The sequence below is a fragment of the Sphaerodactylus townsendi genome, linkage group LG03 (assembly GCF_021028975.2).
Source record: "Sphaerodactylus townsendi isolate TG3544 linkage group LG03, MPM_Stown_v2.3, whole genome shotgun sequence".
NCBI lineage: Eukaryota > Metazoa > Chordata > Lepidosauria > Squamata > Sphaerodactylidae > Sphaerodactylus > Sphaerodactylus townsendi.
In genome coordinates, this window is record NC_059427.1 from 13,993,318 (window position 1) to 14,017,621 (window position 24,304).

At 47.1% G+C, this 24,304-nt stretch overlaps 1 protein-coding gene across 1 annotated transcript in view; it reads left to right on the top strand.

The window, feature by feature from the left end:
- Positions 1-4,873: 4,873 nt before the first annotated feature.
- The window catches only part of PPT2 (palmitoyl-protein thioesterase 2), a 71,668-nt gene continuing 52,237 nt past the window's right edge, over positions 4,874-24,304 (top strand). Inside the window, exon 1 of the mRNA XM_048489482.1 lies at positions 4,874-5,086. The gene's annotated coding sequence lies outside the window, so the exon portion shown is untranslated. The remainder of the gene's footprint in view (positions 5,087-24,304) is intronic.

The window sequence follows — 24,304 nt, forward strand, 5'->3', positions numbered from 1 at the left end:
GAAGACAAAAGTCATTGGAAAAGACAATAATGCTAGGAAAACTTGAAGGCAGCAGGAAAAGAGGAATTGTCAACATGAGATGGATGGACTCAATTAAGGAAGCCACAGCCCCCTAGACCTCAAGATCTGAGCAAGGCTGTTAACAATAGGACATTTTATAGGGCATTAATTCATAGGGTCACCATAAATTTGGACGTGATTTGACGGCATGTAACACATACACACAGAGGGATGGTGCATCTGTGAATGCCTTCCACATGGCAGCATGGTCCTTTTTGGCCTCATTTCCCTGACTTTTCTGTGACCTTTACTAAGTCTGCTTCATTATCTTTTTTTTTTTTTTGAAAGATTGCAGCAAAACCATAGTGGCTACCATGTGGATAGGAAAGCGTGGATTTTTCCACGGTGTGCACTCATCATGGCCATCTCCCCCACCCCCCGCAGTGAGAGAACACTCCTGTATCCCTATGTAGCCCAGGGCCTGGAAGGGAGGTCGAATGTTGTCAATATGTGAATGAAATGCTTCCAAGCATTTCTCCCCTGCTGTAAAACAAGCTGATTACACCCCTTCCGCACAGGCAGAATAATGCACTTTCAATCCACTTTGCAGCTGGATTTTACTGTGCGGAATAGCAACATTCACTTGCAAACAATTGTGAAAGTGCATTATTCCGCATGTGCGGAAGGGGCCCTTGCATTACACCTTTGCATTCTGATTCCCTTCTTTGCATCACCCTCCCACCTTCTGACTGGGATATAAAGACTTGGGGATCTCCATTCCTATTTATATCTAATGCAGGGAGTTTTGACTCTTGAAAGCTTATACCCTGGGGGGAATTTATCACTCTTTAAGGCAGGGCCAGAGCGACGGGGAACAGCACCAGTGCACCCCATGCCCCTGCCACGCCCCCACCCGGAACGACCCAGCCATGCCCCCACACCAGTGCGAGCCCAGTGCATCACGTATCCCCCCTGCCCTCTTTAAGGCACTACTGGACTTTTAATCCACTGGAGACCAATGCCACTACCCACCCAAAACTCAGTGGGGAAGGAATCATGCTGGCTCCCTGGCTGTGCATATGGCGACCCTCAGTCATACCATTTTCCTGCCTCTCGTTTTTCTCCAAGAGGCTTGTTTAATCTTTTACAGATCCTTGAGTGTTCACCTTTGTTTTGACATTTCCCACTTGACAAGCCCTTGACAGGCTCCTGATTGTTTCCCCAGCAAACACAAGGCATGTGCCAAGTCACCCACAGCTGGTGATGCAACTCCTCGCAGGAAGGGAGTTCACTTTCTGCTGAAGAATCAGGACTTGCTGGCATGGGCGCGGACTGGCAAGATTCACTGGGCTGAGCCCCTGAATGTATTTCCAGAGGCTTGCCTGACTGCTGTTGAAATATGTAAATAATGAAGAGCACACTTGCCAGTAACTACAGTGGATTCTCCTAAATGCCAGGCATGTTTACTGGAGGAAACTAGAAAGCCCCACTGATTCTTCTCCTTACCTTTATTTCACAAACACCATGTTTATGTTAATAATACTAATTGTTCTGAATTGCCCCTGAGCCCCTGAGCTGAGCTGCAGGCTAAAAAATTTTTTAATCAACTGAACACTGAAAACTGTGTGAGGCTACATATGAGTAGGATTGCAATCTTAAATGCACATATTTGGATCCCCCAGGGTCACCCTGTGGTTGGTCTGCAGTAGAAGAGTAAGATTCTAGTAGTATCTCAGGGAGGAACAACATTTTCACGGTATGAGCTTCTGAGGGAGTCGGAGCTCTGCAGAGTCAAAGTATCTGACGGGCAACCCAATCCAGAACTACGCCAGCATGGGTGCCCACCTCGCTGGCACAAGGAGCAAATGGGCTGCCAGGGGGATGACTTAACACTGGCAGGTGGGCACAACACAACTCTGCAGCATCTGACTTGGAAGCCGCTTTATTGCCTAGGCCTGCCGGTGCAGAAAGCTGGTGTGCCGGTGTGGCTGGGGGTGTTGTGGGGGCAGGCCAAGGAGTAGAGCTGGCTTTAGTCAGCTTTTACTGCCTACCCAGCCCCCATCCGCCAGCGGAGTCAGCCTTGGAGATACACCATGTTTTATGTGGCGGATCTCCACTATGGGGGATTCTCAGGGCCAGTTTGTGCTTTTGTTGTTGTTGGGGGGGGGGGGAAGCCCTTTGGAGTGGGGAGGGCTGCATTTGAGTAGCACCGTCCCCGCCCGCTCGATATGGATTAGGCTGCAAGGGAGCCAAGGATGTAGGTAAGGGGGGGTTCTCGGGTTCAACCCTCCCATTACATGTCCGAAGCTCCGCCCCCCCCCCCCGTTTGTGGGTTTTTTGTATTTTTTAGTGTTTTTTTTCAGTTTTTGCCTGCAGGGAGTGCAGTTTTTAGGCTAGCAGCATCAAAATTTCAGGGATTTGTTGGGTGACTCTCCTGACGATACCACCCAGGTTTGGTGAGGTTTGGTTCAGGGGGTCCAAAGTTATGGGCTCCCAAAGGGGGTGCCCATCCCCCATTGTTCCCAATGGGAGCTGATAGAAGATGGGGGCTACACCTTTGAGAGTCCATAACTTTGGACCCCCTGAACCAAACTTCACCAAACCTGGGTAGTATCAGCAGGAGAGTCTCCTAAAGATACCCTGAAATTTTGGTGCTGCTAGCTTAACAATTGCACCCCTGACAGCAGGCACCCCCCAAATTTCCCCAGATTATCCTTTTAAATCCACCCCCTTCGGCATGGACTTAAAGGGAGAATCTGAGGTCCCCAGTTTGAAAGTGATGCTGTTACAGGGTGGGGGATAACCCACCCCAAAACAGCATCACTTTCAATGTTGTTTTAACTGGGGACCCCAGATTCTCCTTTTAAGATGGATTGAAAAGGAGAATCTGGGCTCCCTAGTTTAAACACCATTGAAAGTGATGCTGTTTGGGGGTGGATTCCAGCATCACAGTGGGTGCCCATTTGGGGGGGGGGCTTGCACAAGGCTCCATTTTTCCTAGCTACGCCTCTGCCAGGAGGGGAGGGCAGAAGGTTACTGCTGGCTAGGATCTCAGCCAGTAGGGGTGGGGGCAGGGGAGTCTGCCACCCCTGGCCTTGGAGAGCTGCTTTTATAAGCACTGAGGCTGGGGGAGGGGCTTGGGGAGGTGTGGCCAGGGGTGGGGCAGGTGGGGGATGCCCCCGCCCCCAAGCCCCCCTCAGATCTATACCTACGTCACTGAAGGGAGCATTGTCTATCCAAGACTTAGACCCCAAAAAATCCTGTTGGCCTCTAAGATGCTAGTGGCCTTGAATTTAACTCTTCTCAGTCCCACTGAAAACGTAGTTAAATATGATTATTTTATTGCAATTAAGACCCAGAGCTTTCAGAGCAATCAGTGAGACTCCAGTGGAGGATTCATCTAGTCGCAAAAGCAGTTTATACTAGGGGCCCCCCCACTAAATATTTGCAACCTGTCTGGTGAAATCAGCATCTCACTATATTCTGACTACTTGGAAACGTTGTTGAAAATGGAACTTCTAAATTGTAAAGTTTTTTTCTTCTTGACATTTGAAATTGATACCTACATGTTAAGCAGCCTTACTGAAGTGTCAGCCGTTTGTCGCATGACCTGGCTGTGTGGCAAATGGAAAAAAAAATCGAATTACTTTATTATACCATTAAATAATTTATGTTTCTATATTTATGTGCTTTTTAAAAAGGGTCCCTTTCTAACCCGTGCTTCAGGCCCCACACTAGCTTAATCCTGACCTGCGACGCTCTAAAATTATTCCAAACCAGGCACAGGGGGGTCGGGCTGCATAGAGCGGGTGCCACAGTAAACAGATCGACTGAAAAGAAAACCCTCCTTTTAAAAAACCCATGTGCTTGTCACCACAAGAAGCATTGTACAGACGATGGTCATGTTATAGCTAAGAGGCAGTGGTGGGATTCAGCAGGTTTGCACCACTTCAGCAGAACCGGTTGTTAAAATGGTGCTTGTAAACAACATTATTACATTATTTGAATCCCACCACCGGAACCGGTTGTTAAATTATTTGAACCGGGATCCAAAAATTTTAGTAACAGGTTCCCATGGTGGTGGGATTCAAACTGTGGCGTAGCGCCAATGAGGCTGGGCGGGGATTGACAGGGGCGTGGCCGGGCATTCCTGGGCGAGGCATTGCTGGATGGGGCTGTAGCAAGGACGCAGCCACTGCGCCGGTCCTTGGGTGGGAAACGAATGCACGCAGGCGCAGGCTGCCATACACGCCGGTGCACCTCCTGCTAGACTCCTTCAAGTTCTGCGCGCTACTGCTGAGAGGAGGGGCGTAACTAAGGCAAAAATCACGTGGCAAAATCACCCATTAGTAACCCCCTCTCGGCACACACAAATAATTAGTAACCTACTCTCGGGAACCTGTGAGAACCTGCTGGATCCCACCTCTGGAGAGGTATAACTTTTGCTGACCTACAAAAACAAAGGAAAGATTGTATTATTAAATGAACTATGAATTTTGGGCGTACAAATGGAACAATGAGAGAACATGTGGTTAAAAGGTCTCAAATTTACTTTAAATTCTAGCCTCGAAGAGAATTTCCGTAAAATGTGTCATTGATCTCTATCACCAGAGAAGTGGCAAAAATGTTGAGAATCAATGTTGGAAATGTGAGCACCAACGAAGGGTCATTTTATCATTTCTGGTGGATTTGCACGGAAGCCTAAAAATTGTGGACACTTACTTCCATGAAAAGGCTTGCAGTCTGAGTATTCCTTTTTGCAGAAGCAGGGGTGGGGAATGCTGTAGCGAAAGGATCAAAAACTAGCTCGAGCCAACCGAGAGCGGCCCCCCTGCGGGGGGTGGTCTCTCCCTTTCCACCTGCGCAGGTTGCACGATGCCTGGGGAGGAGAGTCGCACGTTGCTGGGCTCGGTTGGCAGAGACGCCCGGCGCGGTTGCCGGGGGTGGGAGAAGCAGCATTCCCGGATCTGACGCGCGCGCCCTTTGCACGAGAGGGGAAAGAAACAGCAAGAGGGAGAGAGGCGTCCGCAGCCAGAGCGATCAGCTGGCGGAAGGGGGCAGGGACGAGGCTGGTGCATTGATCCAGGCAAGCCGCTTACAGGGGTGGGGGAGGTAGCCAGGAGCCGGCGGGGTAGCAAGGGAAGGAACCTGGCTATCCGCTTGAATGCGTTGGGCGAGGGAAAGTTGCCTTTAGGAGCAACGAGTAATGAGTTGCACCACATTTTTTTACCGGGGGAGGTGGGGGGGGGATGGAGGAGGGGTTGCAGGATGAGTGTGGATGCATTGGACTTTTTAAATAAAAATTAGCATTGGGGGTGGAGGAAGCGGCTGCAGCCTAGAGAAGAAAGGGTTTCCTTGGTTTAAAAACACCCCCCAAACAAAACAACTCTACGGGATTGTCCGTCCTGGGTGGCTCCTGTGCCTTTAAGAGAGTCCCCAAAGGGGCGACTTTTCACCGGCGTAAAACCAGAATCGGCGTTTTAAAAGCTGATAACGTGTTATTCTAGTGCAAATGTCTCTGCGCTGCTGCTGGATGGCTCCATGGCTGCCTCTTGGCGCAGGCTTCCCCATCTGATATTTCCCCCCCAGATGTGGCTTGTTTCCCTTCCCCTGTAGGGCAAAACTGCAACGATGGAAGAAACCGCACTTTGGGGCACCGTCCCCTGGGTTGGACTCCTCAGGGTGTAGGAAACCTTGTTTGCACTTCTTGTGGGACAGTTTTGCAACGGAGGGGGGACATCTCTGGGGCGGCTGGGTGGCTTTTGTCCCTCCCCCCTCCCCCAGTCCTGCCATCCTCAGGGCTTCAATTGCAAATGGAGGACTGGGTGATTGGAATGATCCACAAGTGAGTGATGTCAATGGAGAAAGGACGTCAGTTTCTCTCATTTCCCCCCATCCCGCTGGTTTTTGATGACTGTTGTAGTGGTGCCTTTAACCAGATAAAACCCAGAATCCAGCGTCGTTCGTTAGTCTTTAAATCGCTCCAAGACTCCTGCTGAAAATGTTGTGCTTTTGATGTGTGTGAGCAGGAGAAACTTTCCCGGCCAAGGAAGTGTAAATGAGACCACTTTCTAATGTGTGCTCCGCAGGGCTTCAAGATGCTGACCTGAATTTCTCCCCTCCCCAATATAGCAACTGTGCTCCTTTCCAGGAACTGTTGGGGCTGATTTAGAAAGGACAGTCTTATTGGACAGTGGCTTGGGGGTGGTATTGAATGTGCATGAAATGTTTGCCACTTGGATACTTCTTTTTAAAATGCTGGGTTGTCACAAGTTGTCATGGTGATTTGGGGCCTGCCCAGTTTGCCATGTCGACGTGAACATCTCCCACGGGGTTGTTTTGTGCAAAGCGAAAGTTTCTGTGCAGAACTTTCATTTCTGTTTGGGAATTTCTGTTCCTGTGCTACATTCTGTGGTTGACTTCTGAAAGCTTTTCTTCCTATTGGTGTTGAATGCTGGGTGAACTATTCTGTGCTTCCCGAGGAAAGCAGAAGACCATGCATTGCACTCCAAATGTCTCCTCCACCGGGGGATTTCTGACATAAAGGAACAAATAGTTCCCTTTGGTAATAATGAGCGAAACTGGGTTCCTCAGGCCACATGGTGATGATGATGTCTTTCCTTGGTGGTTTGTTCTATTTCTGGAGAGCCAGTGTGGTATGCTGAATGGCGTGGCTATCTAGGACCCTGAGTGACCCAGGTTTGAATTCCTATTTCTTCCATGGACTGATCACAGGCCTGTCACAAACACTTATGTGTGGCCTGCCTTACAGAGTTGTTGTTGTGTGAGAGTGGAGAATGGGATGATGACGTTCGAAACTGGCTTGAGTCCTGAGGAAACCAGCAGGATATAAATAAATGCAAATGTATCTTCTCCCCGTTCCCAGATTGTACAGTACTGTAGAGTAAACCTTTATTAGGCATAAATATTGTATGGCCTCCAACCACGACAGAGAGGTCCCTTTATCTGCTTGTTCCAGAGCTCCTTGACATGTACCAGAGAATCTCTAAGTTGTAACTAGCAGTATGGTCCTAAATAGAGTTTTACTCCTCCAAGCCTGTTGTTTTCATTGGACAGAAGGGTGTAGGAACGCTACTGAATTTTGCATCCCCGTCATTTTCGCTCTAAAGTCTCCTGATCAACTTGGCAGTCTGTGAAAAAATATCCCGGTGAAACATGTGCTGTTAATATTGGGGTTTTTTGCATTTCCTGAGTTTCAGCTGTCATTCAAAATATATTTCCAGGCCCACATTTCCCCAACAGAGGTTCTTAAGGGTGCTCCAGACTGCATAGGTGTCAAACTCGTGGCCCTCCAGATGTTATGGACTACAGTTCCCATCATCCCCTGCCAGGATCATGCTGGCAGGGGATGATGGGAACTGTAGTCCATAACATCTGGAGGGCCGCGAGTTCGACAGCTGTGCTCCAGAGGGTCTGATGGCCCTGAGCTTTTAGCGCAACACTCAGCGTGGTACTCAGTGGCACTCAGTGTGGTATATCGATGCTGTTGCTTTAAGGACAACACCCTGAGGATCTCCAGGAAGGAGAGACTCTGGTCATGTTTCCCTATCTGGAGGAGGAGTTAAGAGTTAGGGGCGTATTCCATTGATTGGCAGTCCTGTTCCAAATCAGCACAATTGTTAGAATCACTACTGCCTCCAGCAATGATCCTGTTTAAATGATATAAAAACACAAATTATATCATAAATATGTGAGAAGCCGCCCTGAGCCCATGAGGAGAAGGGTGGCATACAAAATAAGTAAGTGAAATAAAATGATGTCAGAAGTGGGGAAGCTCAGGAAGACCCAGAGGTGGGATCCAGCAGGTTCTCACAGGTTCCCGAGAGTAGGTTACCAATGATTTGTGTGTGCCGAGAGGGGGTTACTAATTGGTGATTTTGCCACGTGATTTTTGCCTTAGTTACGCCCCTCCTGTCAGCAGTCGCGCGCAGAACTGGAAGCAGTCTAGCAGGAGGTGCACCGGCGTGCGTGGCAGCCTGCGCCTGCGTGCATTTGTTTCCCGCCCAAGGACCGGCGCAGCGGCTGCGTCCTTGCCACAGCCCCGCCCATGAATGCCCCGTCCCCGGAAATGCCCGGCCACGCCCCCAGAAATGCCCCTCCCAGCCCCATTGGCGCTATGCCACAGTTTGAATCCCACCACCATGGGAACCTGTTACTAAAATTTTTGGATCCCACCACTGGGCAGACCTCCATAGTGCGGGGAGTCCCTTACCTTTAGGGCAATGTCTACTGCAGTAGACCAAGATGAGTACTTTCGTCCTTTTGACCACTGTGGTGTGGAAGTCCTAATTATAAAGAGAGGATAATGGCATCTATGGGGGCATGCAACATATTCCTTACCTAGATATAGTTATAGTATTTTTTTAAAAAATGTCAACAATAAGTAACTTAGAAGAAAATAGAACTTGTATGAGTATAGAGTCCCCTCCTTTAGACATAAATATAATTAGGCTTGGGGTAGGGGGGTTAGATAAAAAGGTGGGACTTTGGCATTGCTTACGTTTAATGACTGATCTAGGTCAGCAGTTCCCAATCTGTGGTATTCCCAGGAGTGTGCACCAGAACATTTGGGAGTACGTGAGAAAAATTACATAATGGGTTTGCTGATACGGGGGTACAATTTTAGGGTTGCTAAGGGTACGTGAGTGAAAAAAGGTTGGGGACTGCTGATCTAGATTGTTATGATTAAAGAGGACCTGACCTGGGGCGTACAGACTGCCGCGGTGGTTAAGAAGGCCCAGCAAAGACTGTACTATCTGAGACTTTTAAGGAAACAACAACTGGATGGAAAACTCCTGGTGTCCTTTTACCGCTGTGCTATAGAGAGTGTCTTAACCTGCTGCATCTGTGTATGGTTCTCCAGTTGCACAGTGGCAGATAGGAAGGCTGATCAATACTGCACAAAGGATTATCGGCTGCCCTCTCTCCTCCTTGGAAGAACTCTATAATTCCCGAAGCCTAAAGAAAGCCCAAAATATTCTGAGAGACCCGTCTCATCCAGCACACCCTCTTTTTGAACTGTTACCATCTGGCAGACGATACAGGTCTATCAAAACTAGGGCAAAGGGGCTTAGAGACAGCTTCTACTCTAGAGCTGTGGCTATGCTAAACTCCGTGGCTTCGTGTTGATGTGTTTGGGGCTGTGTAGGGATGGGTGGAGGAAGGGGAAAGTGAGGATGGGGTATGAGTCTGAAATGGTGTGCATCGAGGAATGCTGCTGTAAATTTCGTTGTGCGTGCCCAATGACAATAAAATGCTTATGCTTACTAGAAGGCAAAATGTATAGGCTCCATTTACTACTCCATAAGAATTAATTCTGTTTTGGCCTTTGGTGAGTTCAGAGACACTAAGGTAATTCCCAAGTGCTTGGAGCTTTATTTTGAAATTTCGTTTTGGATTAGTGAAGCACCTTTAAATGCATGTTATTACAGGCGTTTAGCTTTGGTGTGGGTTTCCATCTCTCCACCTTTGTGTTCCACAAAATTACCGCTCAAAGCTCTGGCAATATTTCTCTTCCACCTGCACTGTGATTAAAATTCTGCCCCTAGGTAGTGCAAAGTATGTGTCATAAAACAATCTGGATCCGGTACCCTCATCCAAGTTCAAACAGCCATGAATTAATTTATTGTAGTCTGCCCTATACTTAATCTTAGTTGTGTGATTATCGTCTGTATCAAGAAGCTTATGCAGAATCTGGAAGCTCTATCTGTGATTACCAGCAAACGTATCCTGGTATCTCTCCAGCTTCTGAGATATCAACTGGTGTTCGTCAACCCAAGTACATAAAATTTTTAAAAATTTAATTCAAGGGCCAGTGCCCTTTTCCTCTTGCAAAACTGTGCCTCAAAGGGAATTTTTAAAGTAAGCAATGAAGTTGTTAATCGAGTACTCCGAGCTACTCTCATTTCACAGGAATAAGCAGCTGTCGTTCTGTTGCTGGAACATAATGGATTTTCACTTCTTTTGTAATAGAAATATTGTTGCTCATTAACATTTAGAGTGCTGTGCATAATATTGTTGAATGAATTGCCTGCGCCTATTGGCTGGTTCCTGGAATATCACCTGGGTTGTGATCAGAGGTGGGATCCAGCAGGTTTTCACAGGTTCCCGAGAGTAGGTTACTAATTATTTGTGTGTGCTGAGAGGGGGTTACTAATTGGTGATTTTGCCACGTGATTTTTGCCTTAGTTTCGCCCCTCCTCTGCTCCTCAGCAGTAGCGCGCAGGACTTGAAGCAGTCTAGCAGGAGGTGCACCGGCGTGCGTGGCAGCCTGCGCCTGCGTGCATTCGTTTCTCGCCCAAGGACCGGCGCAGCGGCTGCGTCCTTGCCACAGCCCCGCCCAGGAATGCCCCGCCCCCGGAATGAACGGCCACACCCCCGTCGTGCTCCGCCCAGCCCCACTGGCGCTACGCCACAGTTTGAATCCCACCACCATGGGAACCTGTTACTAAAATTTTTGGATCCCACCACTGGTTGTGATCTTTCCACCCCAACTTTCTGTTCGCACTATTTTAGGATCCTAAATTAAAATTTTGCTTTTCTGATTTGATGAAGTGAGTGCTGTAGGAGAGAACACAGATACTGTTGGGTATGTGTGGGAAGAATAAGACAAAAATAATTAAGGCTACCAACTCCCCCAAAGTAATTTCCTACAATAATTCTTTGGCCTTCTAATTTCTAGATTTTGTTCCTCTTGGGTTTGCTGCAGAGTTTTGTTGATTCTTGGAGGAACATCACCTTTCCCTTTCACTATTCCATCTTTTCTAGCATCCCCCAGATCTTCCATTCCTTGAATTCTCTCATCAGTTCCAGGCTGGAAAATTCCTGAAGATTTGGTGCTGAAGCCTGGGCAGGGTAGGATTTGGAGAGGAGACCTAATTGGAGTATAATACCATAGAGACCACATTCCAGAGCAGTCATTTTCTTTGGGGGAACTGATCTGTGTTGTCTGCAGATCAGACGTAATCCTGGGACATCTCCCCATGGTGGCAAACCTTTGGCACTCCAGATGTTATGGACTACAATTCCCATCAGCCCCAATTGGCCATGCTGGCAGGGGCTGATGGGAATTGTAGTCCATAACATCTGGAGTGCCAAAGGTTCGCCATCACTACCTAGCCCCACTAAGAAGTTGGCAACCCTGTCTCTTAGGCCCCTTCCGCACACACAGAATAATGCGTTTTCAATTCAGTTTCACAACAGTTTGCTATTCTGCACTGCTACAAAGAGCATTGAAAGCGGTTTGAAAGAGCATTATTCTGCATGTGCGGAAAGGGCCATAATAGTGTCTTCAGCTCTGAATCGATGCAATCCTCTCATATTGCACTGAGGATGAGGAAAATTTTGCCTTCATTTAATTTTAAATATTTTTACCCTACTTTTCCATAGAGTAGCTTACAAAAAAAGCACCCACAGTTAAGGACAAAAACACAAGAAACAGCCATCAGTGGCAAAGAGAAGAAAAGAAACTGTATGGAAAGATCCGGAACTAATCCATTTAAAAGGATGGTGTTAAAACAGAAATGTAAAAGCTACAATAGACAATATAGTCGTAGCTAACTGTCAAAGGCCGAGAGGGACAGAATTTGACTTGTGCTGAAACGTTAACAGTGAATACTGCCAGTTAAACAAAATTATGGAACTTCTTCCATAAATGGGGAACGACGACTAAAAAATCCTTAACCTTCAAAAGGGGAGATAACCAGTAACTCTTTGATGGTTAACTAAGCGGGGAGGCAGGTTCATACCAATAATTGGAAGCAGTTTGAAGTCACTTCCTGTCAGTCCATTTCCTGGGAGCCCCACATATACAGAAAACAGGCATTATGCTTCTCGGGTTCTTGAGAGATTCTCACCAAGGGCAGAGGAAGCCTAAGGTGCAATCGTAGGGCTTCTCATCTTTCCAGCATCCCATGAAAAGAACCAATATCGCTTTACTCAATTTGAAAAGCTGCGTATGGATCTCTAGGCCCCTAACTCTCCCATAATATTAGCAGTTGGTGCATCCAAGGAAACTGATGACTAGTCACTTCAGGGGAAAAAAATTTCTCCTTCAATGTAGCACATAATTAACATTTGGAACTCACCGCCTCAGGAGTGTGGTAAAAGTTGCTAGCTTAAAGGAACGCACATGCAAATGAAACTGCCTTAGACTGAATCAGGCCATGGGTCCAGCAAAGTCAGTGTTGTCCATTCAGACTGGCAGCAGCTGTCCTGGGTCTCCGACAGAGTTCTTTGACGTGGCCTGCTCCCTGGTCTTTTTTAACTGGAGATGCCAGTGATTGAACTTGGGACCTTCTGCATGCCAAGCGGATGCTGTGCCTCTGAGCCATGACCTTGATGACTTTGAAACGGCACGTTCTGGAAGGATACCATGGTTAAGAACCACAGTGGCAATGGAAGTCTGTAGTTTTGCAGGTAGTATATACCTCTGAAAGCCCTGCTTCTTGGCCCTTCAAGGGTGTCTAGTTGGTCACTCTAGGACAGTGGTGGAGAACCTATGGCACTCCAGATGTTGATGGACTACAATTCCCATCAGCCCCTGCCAGCATGGCCCATTGGCAGGGGCTGATGGGAATTGTAGTCCATCAACATCTGGAATGCCATAGGTTCGCCACCACTGCTCTAGGACAGTTGTGGTGAACCTATGGCATGGGTGCCAGAGGTGGCACTCAGAGCCCTCTCTGTGGGCACGCGTGCACAGAGTTCGTCATGTGATAATAGTAATTATTTCAGGGAGATTATTAGCATTAAACCTAAGAGCTAGTTTTGGGGAAGCGGTGTAGGTAACCCTGTTAAGCGCAGTTAAACCCTACTGATTTTCATGGGAAGAACTAAAGCATGATTCTTTACCTGGGAGTAAGCTCGGTTGCTGGCAATGGGGCTTGCTTCTGAGTAAACCCTCCTAGGGTCGTGATTCACCCGTTCGAAGCATTACACAGTTGCTTCAAAGCAAAGCCACCGACTACCACCAAGCTTACTCCCGAGTATCGCCTTGGAGCCAACTGTTTTTTCTAAACGAAAACCTCAGTATTCAGGTTAAATTGCCCTGTTGGCACTTTGTGATAAATAAGTGGGTTTTGGGTTGCAGTTTGGGCACTTGGTCTCGAAAAGGTTCGCCATCATTGCTCTAGGAGGATGGAATGCTGGCATGATCCAATGAGGATTTTTTTTTAATAGGCTTAACTTTTGCCCAACTTTTTCACCCTTGGGCTTAAGCAGTGTCCCTCTCCATCCATAGAATGCATGTTAGCTCATTAAATCTTTTTACAAAAAGCAAATGGCTGTAGTTATAAGGTTCAGCCTGTCAACTGCTCCAGGTGCATTGAAAGGTAAGACAACATTCCTCTATAAACATTGACTCTCTGGCCTACTTCAACCCTAACGGAGCCCACATTTAAAGGCCTCTGGGTTTCATAGTTTTTAGGTCTCGGGACCCAAGCCAATATACAGACTCTGTATCAGTCAGCAGCGTTTTGTGGTGAGGTATCGAAGTGCCATACTTGGCAAAGCCAGTTCTAAAGGAACTGGCATTTGCAGACCCATATATCCCCTAACAGATCCCCCGTCCCAACTTCCCAGAGGCAGCCTCTGGAGCCGAGACTGCCCCAAGGTCAGCAACAGATAGTGCTGGAGCCACCTGGTCCTCTGCCCACCACAAGATAACAGTTATAATTCTTTTCTCACGGGACAGAGGATGCAGGGGATGCCTAGTTTACTACAAAGTGTGCAAAGCCATAAAGCGAACATCAAGGGAAGAATTCACAGATGGCAGTGGTAACATATAGCAGGCTGGTTACGAATATCAGAGGGCCATTGATTTGTTATATCTGGTGATTACATATTTTAAAGAGTGCATTTTGTTTACTCAGGTACGCATCCCCCTGACAATAGTGGAATGAGCAAAACAGAATCCGAGGGAGAATCCCCAACAGGCAAACCTTAAGTGCTAACTAATCTTATATCTAATGCTTAACCCAGTCGCCAGAATATGGATCAAAAAACCCAGATAGTGGGGCTGAATACAGATAGGGAAATTATGTGCACCCTAAAACAAGTGAATGTTTCACAAAGAGCACATCTGTTTTTGACTTCTCTGCTCCCCTTCCCTCCCCAGCTATTATACACAGAGGTGGGATCCAGCAGGTTCTCACAGGTTCCCAAGAGTAGGTTACTAATTATTTGTGTGTGCCGAGAGGGGGTTACTAATGGGTGATTTTGCCACATGATTTTTGCCTTAGTTATGCCCCTCCTCTCAGCAGTTGTGCGCAGAACTTGAAGCAGTCTAGCAGGAGGTGCACCGGCGTGCGTGGCAGCCTGCACCTGCGTGCATTCGTTTCCTGCCCAAGGACCGGCACAGCGGCTGCGTCCTTGCCACAGCCCTGCCCAAGAATGCCCCGCCCCTGGAATGCCCGGTCACGCCCCCAGAAATGCCCCGCCCAGCCCAATTGGCGCTACGCCACAGTTTGAATCCCACCACCATGGGAACCTGTTACTAAAATGTTTGGATCCCACCACTGATTATACAGATACGCTACCACAAAAAACACATTCCACTGGTGATGTTGCACAGTCCTCCAATTACACCAGCTCACTGTACAGGCTTGCCTTGGTTATGATTTTACTGCTGCCCATACTTGTGATAACTTCTTGGATGTTTTGTGGGTACAGCAGCGTGTGAACCATTTGCCCTGCAAGCAGAAATCAAGTAGTTGTTCTTAGCAAGGCTGGTGCTTCCAAGAACAAATGAAGCTTGACTGAACAGTCCTATGTGTGGAAAATCTGGAAAGAGGTTTCCTTGGTTTGGGAGGATCTTGGACATTTTCACTGCACCAAAGATACCTTCCCACAGATTCTGTTGCAAGGACAGGTTAATCTGCCGTGTTTCCTCTTTGTTGTGGTTTCTGAGATGACTCGCATGTTTGTTTCTAGCTCATTACCCAAGAACCTTGACACTTTAATGCATTCCCACCCCCACCCCCCTCTGTTTGGCATCTCAAGATAACTTTATCAGGCTACAAAAATGTGTGTGATTCAGTGTAGCTGGTTCATTGATGAACAGTCTGCGTTCTCTTCCCAAACATGCTTTGTGTCCTGCTGTTTTTGCAGTGTGTACCTTGGCCGACTCACACTTAATTGTGGAAGGGCGGACTTAAAGCACATTTAAATTCTACTGAGACTTGGTCCACAAGGATGTTTTGGCTTCTCTAAACAGCGCTGTTTGTGGGCGTATTCATGTGGCATCTTGTATTCAATGCGCGTTAGGGGTGCCAGTGTCCAGGTGGAATTTGGGGACCCCCCCCCCAGAATTGCAATTCATCTCCAGACTCCATAGATCAGTTCCCTTGGAGAAAATGGATGTTCCAGAGGGTAGACCAGTGATGGCAAACCTATGGCACGGGTGCCCTCTCTGTGGCACGCTCGCACAGAGTTCGTCATGAGGGGGGCGGAAAATCACCCCCCCACACACACACATCTAGGCTGGCCTGGGCCACTGAGCATGATGTGTGCGCACCGCAGTGAGCAGGGAGGACTCGGCTGGTGGGCCTGGTGCCTCTGCTCCAGGTGGCTGCTGCCGGAGGGGGGGCGGGCACAGAGGAGGCAGAGATGCTAGAGAGGCACAGAGCAGTGAGCGTGGGACTTGCTGGAGACTATAACAGGCTGGCCCCTGCTCAAACGGGTGGGGTGGAGGAAGAGAGAGCCAACCGGTTTTTTCTAAACTAAAACCTCAGCATTCAGGTTATATTGCCAGGTTGGCACTTTGCAATAAATAAGTGGGGTTTGGGTTGCAATTTGGGCACTCGGTCTCAAAAAGGTTCGCCATCACTGGGGTAGACTATATGGCATTGCAACCCACTGAAACCCCCATCCTCCCAAGCTTCACTTCCAAATCTTCAGGTGTTTCACATCCTGAAACTAGCAACTCTGCCCTTTTCCCCAACTCCCCACTGATAGCGGGGGGGGGGGGGGGGAATTGGCAACCCTCTTTTACTATTCTGCTTTTCAAAGCCGGACTTGATACAAGTTTTTTGGAAACATTGAAATCAAAGCACTTTTTTGGGGAAGATGACCATTTTTGCAGGTCTCACCCTTACGTCAACATAATTTTCCTTGTCTTGGCCCCTGTGACCACCACCCTCACAAGAAAGAGGGCATTTTCAGGGTGTTATTTTTTTTTACATATGGAATTACTTCATGCTACAATGTTGCAAGTTTCTCAGCTTTAATTTTGTAAAAAAAAAAGTAAATCTCCAGCTCTTAACTTCAGAAAAGTTATCAGGGGAGGGAAAGACACAGGCTGCCTGTGTCCTTGTATAACTCCCCAATGAAAAGGGCGAGAGTCTTAGTTAAAAAAAATGAAAGTGGGAAACTAGTAAGTTATGGCAATAGCATGGCAGTCTAGCAATTCCTAATTTATTTTTAAAGCCCTGTGTTAACAGGAGAGGATTTGGTGGCAGTGTGGGGCTGAGGCAAGGAAAATGTGGGGAAAAGCAGCGTGTGGGTGCTTTATTGGCCCTATTAATGCCTCTGCGTTCAGTGCAGTAACAAGAACTACACAGAGAATCATCTTCATGTGCAAGAGGCAGGTAGAGTTGACAGGTAAGGGTGGTCAGCAACCTCCATGTGTGCGATGTGTTGGCAAAGCTGTTGACTGGGAATTGGAAGCTCTTGCTGAAATTCTGAACCTCCCCTATTAGTTCCGTCAGTTTTGAACTTTGTCATGATGCTTTAAAGCGTGACAGAAATGGCAACCAGGGTGTATTCACTGGGAAGCAACACCTGGCAGGAGAAATTGAAGCCTTGTTGCCTCACAGAGGTATAGTTCCAAGGGGCAGGGGTGCGCGCAAAGCACCAGGTGCGTGCCCCTGGGGAATTCAGCTTAGCCTGTGCACTCCAACACACGCCAGCTGGGTGACCTTGGGCTAGTCACAGCTTCTCGGAGCTCTCTCAGTCCCACCTACCTCACAGGGTGTTTGTTGTGAGGGGGGAAGGGCAAGGAGATTGTAAGCCCCTTTGAGTCTCCTGCAGGAGAGAAAGGGGGGATATAAATCCAAACTACTACTCCTACTACTCCTCTTCTTCCTCCTCTTCTTCCTCTTCCTCCTCCTCCTGTCCAGGTGCCTCAGAAATGGGAGTGAGGGTCATCTTCAGGAAAGAATAAAACCACAGAAGCCTAAGTAACATTGTTATCTCAGTTAACTGCTTTCTACAAATACAGCCATTCTCAAAGCCTACACTTCTAACTTCATTTATAAACAGGTAGCCTCCTGGTTAAAATCTATTTCTTTTCTGAGGTACGCTGCCTCTGAAGGTAATAAAATCGAACTATACTGTTCTACTGAAATCATTTGTTCTAAAACAGGGGTAGGGAACCTGCGGCTCTCCAGATGTTCAGGAACTACAATTCCCATCAGCCCCTACCAGCATGGCCAATTGGCCATGCTGACAGAGGCTGATGGGAATTGTAGTTCCTGAACATCTGGAGAGCCGCAGGTTCCCTACCCCTGTTCTAAAAATAAGAAATAAGAAAAATGAAGACCGATTTTCTAAAATTCTCTCTTGTTATCAACGTTGTTATGCAAGTGAGGCCAAGAGAGAGTGACTGACCTAGGGTCAGTGGCCTTCATACTGAGTGGGGATTTGAACCTGTGTCTCCCAGGTCTGCATAGAGAACTTGATCCTCTACAGCACACTGGCTCCTGCTTTATAACAACCTCAGTCAGTTTTCAGTACATATGTTTAATAAAGGAATGTTGTCTATTTTTGTTGCTCTGAAAATGTCAGACTCTGACTTGGTAGTTGGACAAAATGAGTCTGTTGTTACTCTACGTCATAGGTGTCAAACTCGCGGCCCTCCAGATGTTATGGGCTACAGTTCCCATCATCCCCTGCCAGCATCATGCTGGCAGGAGATGATGGGAACTGTAGTCCATAACATCTGGAGGGCCACGTGTTTGACACCTATGCTCTACGTGGATGGGCTTTGTATGTGACAGTGATTCTGTGACCCAAACTACATGTTACAGTGGCTATCGGCCCAACCTGTGTTGGCCAACGCCATTATAGAATAAGGTGACCAGACGTCCCGCTTTTGGCGGGACAGTCCCACCTTAAACCAATCTGTCCCGCGGGGTTTTTTAACTGTCCCGATTTTGCCTTCTGGGGTGCTCCCCTTTTCCCGCCCTGTCACAGGGGAACAGGGGAGCACCCCAGAAGGCAGTGTGCTCCTGCAACCATGCGCGCGTGTGCGCATGCGTGTCCCCCCGTCCCGGTTTAAAAAGGTGACAATCTGGTCACCTTATTATAGAAGAAAATGTAGCTGTTGGAAAATCACCCTGAGGAACCAGCCAGGATCAGGCCCTCCCCTCCCCTGTAATATTAGCAGCAGGTGATTTTGCGCACGTGCACACACACCGCACCATTTCAAGTGTTGAAGCAGTCGTGTTGTTTTGGCACTTGTAAAGGCTAGGCGCGAGGGAGGCACGATCACCTGAGGCAGCTACAGCACAAGCCTGATCCTGGTTGGGTCCTCAGGTGATTTTTAAATGACTAAATTTTATATTCTCATAGTGAAGCCAGCCAAAACTTTGGAAACTTTAAATCCAGCGATGGAGCTGTGAATGGGCAAAACAGATCTTTCTACAAACATGGGAAGGCTCCAGGTTTTTTTAAAAAAATGTGAAAAAGACCCCAAACATTTGGTGCTTTAAAAAAATCTGAAAATGATAAAAGGAGTGCCTGTAGCTTTAAGCAATTGATTCCCTCAGTGGCTATCCCTCAGTAGACAATCATATACTTCTAAGACTTGGTTCTGTCAGTAAAAGTAGGGGTGGGGGGACAGAGCCTTTCCACGCCTATTTTGGCTTTTGAGGGAGAACTCATTGGGACCAGGGCTGGCTAGGTTTGTCAACTCCAGGGTATAAAATTGCTGGATATTTTGTGGTAGAGTCTGAAGAGGGCAGGGTTTGGGGAAGGAAGAGGCCTTATCTGAATACAGTGCCCTAGAGTCCATCCTCCACAGCGGCCATTTTCTCTAGAGCACAGGCGTCAAATTCGCGGCCCTCCAGATGTCATGGACTACAGTTCCCATCATCCCCTGCCAACATGATGCTGGCAGGGGATGATGGGAACTGTAGTCCATAACATCTGGAGGGCCACGAGTTTGACGCCTATGCTCTAGAGGAACTAGAGTTGTCAACCTCCAGACAAAGGCTGGAAATCGCGTGGAATTACAACTGATCTCCAAATGATAGAGTTCAGCTTCCCTATGTCATTACAGCCTGCTGAGGTTGTTTCCCTCACCAAACCTCACTTTCTCAAAGCTCCACCCTCATATTTGCAGGAATTTCCCAGCCTGGAACTGTCAACCCCAAGGGGAACTGATTTCAGCAGTTGGGAGATCTGTTGTAACTCTGGATGAGTCCCTGATCTGCTGTTGTATGTGGGGCAGAAGCAGGTTGGTACTTTGCCCTGAGGTGCGCACGGTGTGAAACTTAGATGTAGGAGAGGTAAATTGGAACGAAGTGGACCCGTTTGCTTCCTTAAAATGAGTCTCACTAGCTGGGTGTGTTGTCTGGATTGACAAACCACGATTTGCCTAAACCAGGCAAACCGGAATCGGAAACAATGTTCTGTACCTAGTTAGGAAACCATAACTTGTGTTGACTAATTTTGACGCTGTATCGATGTACGGAAGCCATGGTGAGGGCTGGTCTTTCCACCTTCAGAGGTTGCCTCACTCAGTGATGGGAGTGGATTTAGGAATGAGTGTAATTAGTTTTGTTTTAACGTTAATACAACATTTTTTCCCCCGATCGTAAGCTGGCTGAATTTAGAAAGGCAGGGTTAGCAAGAAGTGTAAAACATATACAGCTGAGACGAAAGCTGAAGCAGATAGAATAGCTTTAAACAATGGTTGACCTGCCGGCATGTCAGTGTTCAAACTGCTGTTTGTATTGTATTCTAAATTAAGGCTGATACAAATCATGGTTTGGCATGAAGTCTGAACTGAACTGAACCATTGCTTATTACAATATGTTAATAAACAGTCATTCCTGAGGGCTAAATGTATCTCAACCCCAAAAGCGGCTGTTGTACATCCTCGCCCAGGGACTTGGGTGATGGGACGGGAAATAAATGTATAATAAACTAGCAGGCCCGGCCACACTTTGCTGTGGCAGTTGTCCTTCTCATCACAGTCCGCAACACACACAGATGTCCATGCAGGTCCAATGATCCCCAGCATAGCCTTTTGGGGTGGTCAAATGGAATCCCTCTTTCCCTTTTCAATGCACATCGTTATATGGTGCTGTCTTGTTTTTTTAGTATAAGGTAACCCTTCCCATTCCACAGTGGAACTGTCCAGAGTGCGAATCCCGCTGTCCATGAGGCTGGTTGACACGCACAGCCCTGGCTTGGGTAAGGCAGAACTGGGGCAAGCAGGCTATCCCAGTCAGGCAGCAGAGGCGGGGTGGTGAGGCGCTCAGATCGAGGCCAGCTCCCTGGGTTCTTAAAGGGCCACGTGCAAAAGAAGCGGAGCCAGTAGTGTTGGTTCGCCCCCACCCCGCGGATTTTCTTAGAAGAAAAAGGCAAACTCCAGCTCGCTTTTAGTAAAAGAGAGCTGTGGCAAATATGGGTGAGGAAGTGGGTAAGTGGTGGTTGGATGTGAGGGAGGGCAGAGTGAGGTGTGTGAGGATGAGCTGGATGTGTGTTGCGTGGTCACAGTGGGCAAGGCACAGAGAGTGAAAGTTACCTGCGTGTGAGGGGGGGAACCCCACCTGACGTCTCACACGGCAAAGTGTGTATGTGTTTCACTTCTACTCGTATTACCTAACAGTATTACCTATTTACTGTTTTCACTGCTCATCTCTGCCCACCTGCACGAATATACCAAGCCCTCAGGCCACAGACAGACAGGCTGCACGAACATTCTAAGGGTGACAGTTAAACAGAGGCAGCTTCATGGCCTGGTGCACCAGGAAAAAGATGGTTTACCTGGCTCAGGTATGGACTTTTGGTGATTTGAAGGTCTGATTACCTGCCTGCAACAGGGAGGGGCGTCCTGTGAAAATTTGGGGGCGATCCGTCCAGCAGCTTCTGAGGGAGACCATCAGGGACAAACACACTGTTAGATTTATATATATATAGATAAATCCCCTCTCTTTCGTGCGCGTGGAGAGCAAACACCACCCTCTTTATGCTGTTTATCATCCTGCAATGTGTTTAGCAGTTCCCCAGAGCAATTATCTGCTTGATGGTGGGGCAAGATGAGTAATTTAAACCTGCTACCTGACCATTTTACCTGATAACCTCTGGTTCTACTAGTATGTGAGAAGACAATTTTGGCTGTCTGGTCAACTTCTGACATTTTATCATGTGTTAATTATAGGCAGTTTTCCATAGATTTGGCATTCCTGTAAGCATGTAATTTTTGTGCAAATTGCCTTGGTTTTTTTGGGTTTAACTGTACCTTCGCTGGAGGCTGAAATACTGAGGTTGGCACCATTGTGTTCAGCCGGCTGCCAGTGAAACCATTATCTTTTTAAACATCTGTCTACTTGTTTAGGAAAGTTCTGCGCCCCAGGGATTCAAGATTGCAAATGCGAGACAGACCAGAACATTATGTCTCTCCAGATAAAGCATGTATCGTTCCATCTGAAACAGAGTTCACCGTAAGATATTATTGGGAAAGGGTTACTCTTCTTGTGATAGTCACTGATTTGTAAAGTTCAGTTTCTAAATGAAGTTTTGAGCATGTAGGCCTGATTTTTTTTCCTCGTGCAAATAAGAATACTGTACAGATAAAACAATCCTCCTTTCGGTATTTACCATACATTATTAATTGATTGTGTCCATTATATTCAGCAAAGCAACTTGGCTTTTGGGAACTAGAAGAAGACATTTTTCCTCCCTTAATCTCTAAGGAGGGATTTTTTTTCTTATGTACTCTACAGATTTAATTCATGACACCACTGGCCAGATCAGAGTGATTTAGATATGGGCTTGAATTAGGGTTGCCAATCCCCAGGTAGGGCCTGGAGATCTCCCAGAATTACAACTGATTTCTATTGGCTAAGATCAGTTCCTCTGGAGAAAATGTCTGCTTTGGAGAGTGGACTCTACAACTTTCTACCGCACTAAAGTTCCTCCCATCTCCAAACCCTATCTGCCCCAGATTGTACTTCCAAGTCTCCAGGAATTACCCAGCCTGGAGTTGGGAACCCTATTTTGAATGGACCTGTGGAAAGTTTGTTTGGAAATGTTAAGAGTGTTTTCTGGACCTCTTCTTGTCCACCAGCGGGAGAAAGATAAAGTTACAAGGCAGGAAGTTGTGCAAAACTTTAGCAAGAAATTTGGGCTGGAAGTGACTTGTGCGAGACAGCAAAAAGGCTGCACCAAAAAAAAGAAGTGAAACTTCAGGGTTCATTTTTGAGGAATTCGTAGGTGCTTTTGTAGAACTTTGCTCAATAAATTCCCCCCGTCCAGTTTTATTTCTTCAGATATTTCAGCCCTTACTTTTCTCTGCAGTGGGGTCCCAAAGCGGCTTACAACACCGTTCTCTCGTCCTCTGTCTTCATCGCACCCCTGTGAGGTAGGTTAGACTGAGAGAAAATGTCACCCAGCATACTTCTTCTGTAGCAAAGCTGGGATTTAAAAACACAGATCCTGAAGATCCTAGTTGGAAATTTTAATTACTGCACCACACTAGCTGTCAGTTCACCTGTGACTTGGGGAACAGGACAAAGGGTGCGCTTTGCTTGTTCATAGAAGTCAGGGGTCTTCAAACTATGTTCATGGGCTACAATTCCCATCAGCCCCTGCCAGCAGGGCCAAGTGATAGGACTCATGGGAATTGTAGTCTATGAACATCTGGAAGGCCATAGTTTGAAGACCCCTGATATAAGTACTTATCTTTTCTCTGGATCTCTGACATCTGGCTTCGACCTGTACTGTATCATTTGGTTGTGGATTATGTTGACACTTAGTCCAGTTAGATCTGTTGCCTGTTAAACACATAAAGCTGCCGTCTACTGGGTCTGACCATTAGTCTAACAGAGTCAGTATTTTCTACTCCTGCTTGGGTCTCAGGTAGAGGCCTTTCTCATCACCTGCTGCCTGATCCTTTTAATTGGAGGTGCCAAGGGTTGAATCATGCCCATCAGATGATTTACTCCTGAGCCACAGCCCGTTCCCTGTTACGGGACTATCCCACATCAGGAAATTTGGGGTGACCCTGGAATAGTCCTGAATGTCTCATCTCAATTGCTGCAATCTTTTTAACAGTGAAAGGTCCTATCTGTTCAGCTGATCAACTGACAGATATCATTAGTGATTCATTATCCATTTGAAATTTTAATAATAACCCTGCAATAATTGCTTTGCTGGAGCAGTCCCAAGAACTAGTCCAGCAATATCTCTGGGAAACCCACAGGCAGAGCATGACGAAGATAGCCGTCAGATATTGCTTGAACTTGGCTTCTGTATTTAAAAGTATATTTAAAAGTATATTGCCTCTACACATGGGAGGCCCCTTTACTTGTGACTAATGTTCATAAACAGATTCCTATCTTCCATAAATATTAGTCTCAGGGTCCTGTGTAGTCGCCTTTCCAGAGCATGGCTGCTAAGCAAGGGTTGGACGGAAGACCACCAAAGAAGACTGGAGTTGCTATCCAGAGGCAGGCAATGGCAAAACCATTTCTGAGGTGCTGTGTGGTTTCCGAGCTGTATGGCCGTGTTCTAACAGCATTCTTTCTTGACGTTTCGCCTGCATCTGTGGCTGGCATCTTCAGAGGATCTGATAGTTATCAGATCTGATAACACTATCAGATCCTCTGAAGATGCCAGCCACAGATGCAGGCGAAACGTCAGGAGAGAATGCTGCTAGAACACGGCCATACAGCCCGGAAACCAAACAGCACCCCAGTGATTCCGGCCGAGAAAGCCTTCGACAATGCACAAAACCATTTCCGCTTGTCTCCTCCTGCTTTGAAAACCCCATGAGGGACAGGCATGAATTGGTTGCAACAACTGGATGCAATTATTATTTGATCTTCCGTGAATACAATTTAACAATAATATCATATGCTTTATGTAACTGTTTTCCTTTGGGGATTGCGTTCTTATAAGGCGTAACCAACTGATGGTTCTATGGAGAAAGTATTGCAAGGAGACTGCAAATACAAAGTAGCCTGTCGAATTATCTGACCTGACACTATTTAGTGGGTTCTCACACCAGTCTTCTAAATCAAACATTTTAAGGGGAGATTTTGTGCTACAATAT